We start from the raw sequence: 6,481 nt of genomic DNA on the forward strand, positions 1-6,481 counted from the left end.
ACTTTGAGGAAAATAAAATGGAGAAATCAAGATAAAGAACCGCTAAAGCCGTACCCGCATCCGGTACAAGTCATACAGCAATGTTCAGCATCTTACACACCTGATGCCCAGAAGGGCTCCACCCTCCCCCCGGGGTCAGCGCTCACACACGGCCAGGCCGTGAGAGGCCGAGGACCTCACCCTCGCCCCAGAACGACCCGCAGGTGAGAGGAGACCGGAAATCCCCTCGGTGCTGGGAAGGCCAGGAAGCGGTCAGTTTTCCAGGAAGCGGTCAGTCTTCCTGGGGTCCGGACAGGCCGCGCGCAGAGCGGACGCCAGGGGGCAGCAGAGGACGAGCGCGCGGGGCCCTGCGAGGCCGAGTCCCCCGCGGCCGCAGTCCCTGGGCTCTGCCCGCGGAGGACGAAGTTCTCGGGACTGGGACCCTGCCCAGGGCGCAGCGCCTGCGGGTCTGCAGGGCGGTTCTCGGGGGCTGGCCGGGCTCAAGCCGCAGACCAGGAATCCCATATGCTGCATCTGATGCGCGAGCCGAGGCCGATATGGAAGCTGACGTCTGGCCCGGGTCCCCCACTCCCCCGCGGGAGAAGAGCGGCGCGCAGCGACTGCAGGGCGGGCGGGCCACCAACCTGCAGCCCCGGGAGTCATGCCTGGCCGAGGGCGCGTAGAACACCTGGGCCAGAGTGCCCTGCTGCGAGTAGGACGTGCTGTAGGCGGGAGAGCCGTCCATGCATGTCCGCGAGCTGCTCCTGGAGTTGTACTACAGCGCGCTCACACCGCAGGCTGCCTGGGCTGCATCTGTGAGGTACCGGGAGCTGTGGGCAGCCCAGCGGGTCCTGCATTGCGCTGTAGCTGCCCTTGATCCAGCCATTCCTGTGCGCGTGGCTGTCCACACGCTGGTTCGCGCCCGCGCCCAGGCCCCGCTCACCTGCTGTGGCCTCCGGGTCCAGCAGCCCCCGGGCAGCGTGCACTGATCCTTCTTCCTGAGCGTCTGGGTTTTCCGCCGGAATTTATAACCCGGTGCTCCTCCGTGTGCAGCGCTCGCAGCCGCTCGGCCTTGTCGGTGAACGCCCGCTTCTCCGTCTCCCACAAGGGTTTCCACTCGGCGCCCAGGCGCTTACTGATCTCCGAGCTGTGCATCGCGGGGTTCTCCTGGGCCATCTTGCACTGCTGCCCGCGGGACCGCACCAGAAAGGCGTTCATGGGCCGCCTCACGCGATCCGGGCTGTGGTTGTCGCCTGCCCCCCGCGCCCTGAAGTCTGCCGTGGGCCCAGCGGCTCGGCTCCGTCTCGGTCCAGTTGCACCTGTGGGCGCTGTGAGCAGGCCTGGCCCGACCCTTGGCGGCTGGGACTCCCTGCCTGAGGGCGGGGAGAGAGGAGGAGGGGAAGGGGCGGAGGTGCTGTGAGCACCTCCTTGGGGCTTCCTGAGGAGACCAGAGGAGGAGAAATTGGGGGGGGGGGGGGGAGAGGCTGGAATCTGGATCAAAAAGCAGCGCTTCCCTTTGCCTTAGGCCAGTGCCACCACCACCAACTGTTGTTGTTGTTGTTGTTATTACTGGAAAGGCTTAAGCCTGGGGCTCCAACTTTTGTGCCTTTCTTTTCATTCTCTTCTTTCTCTAGGTCCCGGTCTTAAAGAGGCAGCAAACTACTTTCCCCTTTTGCAAACACTCTCTTCTATGCCTTGACAACTCCTGATGCTTTTTGGAACAAGCTAGTAGACAACCGCCCTCTATTGTCGTTATGTGTGTTTATATATAACAGGAAGAATCTGTCAGGCTTGGATCAGCAAAGGTTCATCCCTCTGGGGACGGAGGCATACATAAGTCTCCTCATCTAGTGTCCTGATTCCCAATGCTGTCTCTGCCTGTGACATCTGCTTTCTTTACTCTCATCTACCCAGACTAAGAGGGCTTTGTCTGCCTCTGACCAGTGGTTTGCGCTTTGGCCAAACCAAGGAGATAGAAAGTTCACCATCTTTCGGTTCTCATGGGGTTTTCTCCGGATAACAAATATTTTTCAACCTGAACACCTGCTCCCGTCATGTTTTTCAGCAGGGCGCTGTGTGCGCTCGTCCTTTGCTGCCCCCTGACGTCCGCTCTGCGCGTGGCCTGTCCGGACTCCAGGAAGACTGACCGCTTCCCTGCTGTCCCAGCACCGAGGGGATTTCTGGTCTCCTCTCACCTGCGGGTCGTTCTGGGGCGAGGGTGAGGTCGTCGGCCTCTCTCTGAGCGCTGACCCCAAGAGTGGAGCCCTTCTGGGGCATCGGATTGTAAAATGCTTAGAATTGCTCTACTACTTGTATTTTTTTGAAAACTTTTATTTAAGAAATAAAAATTTTGGAAGTACAACTTTTGGATTATAGCAGTTTTTTCCTCCATAACCACCCTCTCGCCCACAAACCATACCATCTCCTACTTCCTCTCCCATCCTATTCTTCGTTAAGATTCATTTTTAATTATCTTTGTAAACAGATCAACTTAGTATATATACTAAGTAAAGATTCCAACAGTTTATACCCACAAGTGTAAAGTACTGTTTGAAGACAAGTGTCGCTGTTAATTCTCAAAGTACAACACATTAAAGACAGAGATCCTACATGGGGAGTAAGTGCAGAGTGACTCCCATTGTTGATTGAACAATTGATACTCTTATTTGTAATGGTTGTGGGTATGGGTTGGGGGTTTCTTTGTCTTGATTTCTCCTTTTTTTCCCTCAAAGTTAAAAGCTTTAAAGCACCATAAGCCTCGGTGCTTTTTTTGTTTACTTAAGAGACACAAAGGTCTTCTATCTGATAGTCCACTCCCCAAATGCCTGCAAATGCTTGAGCAGGGGCCAGACCAAAGCCAGGAACCTGGAACTCAATCCAGATCTTCCATGTGGGTATCTGGGGCCCAACTACTTGAGCTGTTATTTGCTGCCTTCCTGGGTGAGCATTGGCATGAAGCTAAATCAGAAGCAGGGGTAGATACACTGAGCACCCCAAAAAGCAGCTTATCCCAATGAGCAAAAATGTTTATGTTCCCCTTATATTTTACAGTATTTACATTACATATAGAATCAGGGTTGGGAGAACATTTTCTCTGAGTACACTGATGATTTCTTTCCATTGTTTCTGTGGGGAAGTCAGCCATCATTCATGGATGGCTGTAACCCAATATGCCATAGGCTGTTCTTTCTTTCATTACATTCAGGATCTTTTCTTTGTATTTGGATTCCTTCCGTTTGTTATTTGCCTAGAATAGTTTTCTATCTGTGCTGATTAGGACACATTCTATATTTCACTCATTCTATTTTTACTGAAATTTCAGTTGCAGTTATGAAGGACTTTGAAATAACAGACAAGGTTATTTTGATGCAAAAATATTAGTAATCCATGCATACCAGTGGTCTGGAAGAAGTTTATTCAAAATCAATACTATAAACACCATGCATAAACGTGAAAACAGCACATTTGTGCATTTAATTTTTCTTTAGCCAAAGTGAACTTGTTTTTTAGTTCTCCTTTCTACAAATCTTTTAATGTTAGATCACTTTCTAAATCATCCCTGGGCTTCTGAAGCTCTTTTATGAATTAAAATCTTTTGGCTTATTTTCCATTTTAGTCTGTTTTTGTGTCTGATAAAAATGGTACACAATGGGTTATTTAGAAAGAAAAACAGCTTTCAAAATTACTTGCCTGAAAGAGCAATAGAAAGAGGGAGAGAGGGAGGGATTGAAATTGAGTTTATACACAGAATAATCAAATGGCTACAACAATCAGGGTGGGACAAGGCCAAAGCCAGGAGCCAGGAGTTCCATCTGAGTCACCCACATGGGTGGCAGGGACCTAAATGCTTGAGCAATCATAGACTGCCTTCTTGGTGCATTAGCAGGAAGCTGAATTGGAAGTTGAGCAACCAGGACTCAAATCAGACTCTGCTGTGAGATCAAAGATTCACCAGTGGTGGAATAACCTTCTGTGCCACAAGACTAGCCTCAAGAAATCAAATTTATTTCTTAGAGTCTGAGGGTGGGCAGCCTAAAGTCAAGAGGCCCTATCTGGAAAGGTCCATCTCCCTGAATCATGATGTGGCAAGAGTGACATTAAATGATGAGAAAAAAATAAGAGGTAGAACTGAGAGCCTTTGGTCTTTTAAAATTGGTAGGAAGATGTTCCTTAGGATAGGGAGTGTTACCTTGAGGATTACACTTCCAACACTTTATGTGGATATGTTAAAGTCCTACTATATATCATGCTCCATTGTGCTATTTCTTCTCCATTTCCATTTTTTGAATACCAATAGGCTTTTTTTGACAGGCAGAGTTAGTGAGAGAAAGAGACAAAGAGAAAGGTCTTCCTTCCATTGGTTCATACCCCCAAATGGCCGCCACAGCCAGCGTGCTGTGCCAATCCAAAGGCAGGAGCCAGGTGCTTCCTCCTGGTCTCCCATGCAGGTTCAGGGCCCAAGGACTTGGGCCACCCTCCACTGCCTTCCTGGGCCACAGCAGAGAGCTGGACTGGAAGAGGAGCAACAGGGACAGAATCCAGCACCCCAATAGGGACTAGGACTCAAGGTACTGGCGCTGCAGGTGGTGGATTTGCCTAGTGAGCCATGGTGCCGGCCCACAAATACATTTTCATTATAGTAAATATTTATTTTATCATTCTTTATCTAATTTTAAATGATTGTAATACTGGAATATATTTGGAGATTATTAACTAACTTGCCTGCTACTTGCAGCATCTAACTTTTTTTTTGGAGAGAAAGATTTATCTTTTGGTGAATTCTCCAAATGCTCACATGAGTAACTAAACAAGAACGATGTGAGTGTGGGTTATTTATCAGCCTTAAGATGATCACAACCTTTTAAATCAACAAATAAGATTAAAATATTGACTTAGAAATGAAAGCCTAATGGTTTGCAAATTTGCTTTTTTTGGAAAACTTTTATTTAATAAATATTAAATTTCAAAAGTACAACTTTTGGATTTTAACAGTTGCCCCCCATAACCACCCTCCCACCTGCAAACCATCCCACCTCCTACTCCCTCTCCCATCCCATTCTTCATTAAGATTCATTTTTAATTATCTTTATATACAAAAAAAATCAACTTAGTATATACTAAGAAAAGATTTCAACAGTTTGCACCCACATAGAAACACAAAGTATGAAGTACTGTTTGAAGACTAGTTTTGCTGTTAATTCTCATAGTACAACACATTAAGAACAGAGCATACATGGGGAGTAAATGCACAGTGACTCCTGTTGTTGATTTAACAATTGACACCTCTTATTTATGACATCAGTAATCACACAAAGCTATGAAGCCTCTTCAGTTCACAAACTCCGACCTTATTTAGACAAAGCCACAATCAAAGTGGAAGTTCTCTCTTCCCTTCAGAGAAAAGTACCTCATTCTTTGATGGCCCATTCTTTCCACTGGGATCTCACTCAGAGATTTTTCATTTAGTTCATTTTTGCCACTGTGTCTTTGCTTTCCATGCCTGAAAAACTCTCATGGGCTTTTCAGCCAGATCCGAATGCCTTAAGGGCTGATTCTGAGGCCACAGTGCTGTTTAGAGCATTTGCCATTCTATGAGTCTGCTGTGTATCCCACTTCCCATGTTGGGTCATTCTCTACTTTTTATTTCTATCAATTATTATTAGCAGATGCTGGTTTTATTTATGTGATCCCTTTGACACTAATGCTATCTTTATGATCAATTTTGTACTTAAACTGATCATTTTAACTAGTAAGATGGCATTGGTACCTGCCAACTTAATGGGATTTGGAGTCCCATGACACATGTCTAGCCCTACCATTAAGGAGTAAGTCTGTGTGAGCATGCGCCAAACTGTACCTCTCCTCCATTTCTTATTCCCAATCTTATTTTTAACAGGGATCAATTTTCAGTTAAATTTAAACATCTAAGAATAATTGTGTGTTAATTAAAAGAGTTCAACCAGTGGTGTTAAGTAGAAAAAAATACTAAGAAGAATAAAATAGTAAGCTCTTTCTCGACTGTCAGGAGAAGGGCTGATCAGGTCATTGTTTCTCATAGTGTCAGTTTCACTTCTACAGGTTTCCTTTTAGGTGCTCAGTTAGTTGCCACAGATCAGGGAGAACATATGACATTTGTCCCTTTGGGACTGCCTTATTTCACTCAGCAGGATGTTTTCCAGACTCCCCATTTTAATGCAAATGACTGAATTTTATTTTTTTACCACTGTGTAGTAATCTATAGAGTACATATCCCATAATATCTTTATCCAGTCTTCAGTTGATGGGCATTTAGTTGTTTCCATGACTTAGCTATTCTGAATTGAGCTGTAATAAACACTGAGGCACAGACAGCACTTTTATTTGCAAATTGGGTAAATTCTGAGGAGTGGGATGGCTGGGTCATGTGGTATGGCTATATTCTGGTTTCTGAGGAATCCCCAAACTGTCTCCATAGTGTCTTTACCAGTTTGCATTCTCACCAAGAGTAGATAGTGTGCCTTTT

The 6,481-nt window shown here is 46.6% G+C and overlaps 1 pseudogene; it reads right to left on the reverse strand.

Moving 5' to 3' along the window:
• Positions 1–271: 271 nt before the first annotated feature.
• LOC133746930 (transcription factor SOX-2-like) lies at positions 272–1,218 on the reverse strand (annotated as a pseudogene).
• Between the last annotated feature and the right edge of the window lie 5,263 nt (positions 1,219–6,481).

This window comes from Lepus europaeus, chromosome 18 (genome assembly GCF_033115175.1).
Source record: "Lepus europaeus isolate LE1 chromosome 18, mLepTim1.pri, whole genome shotgun sequence".
Taxonomy (NCBI): domain Eukaryota; kingdom Metazoa; phylum Chordata; class Mammalia; order Lagomorpha; family Leporidae; genus Lepus; species Lepus europaeus.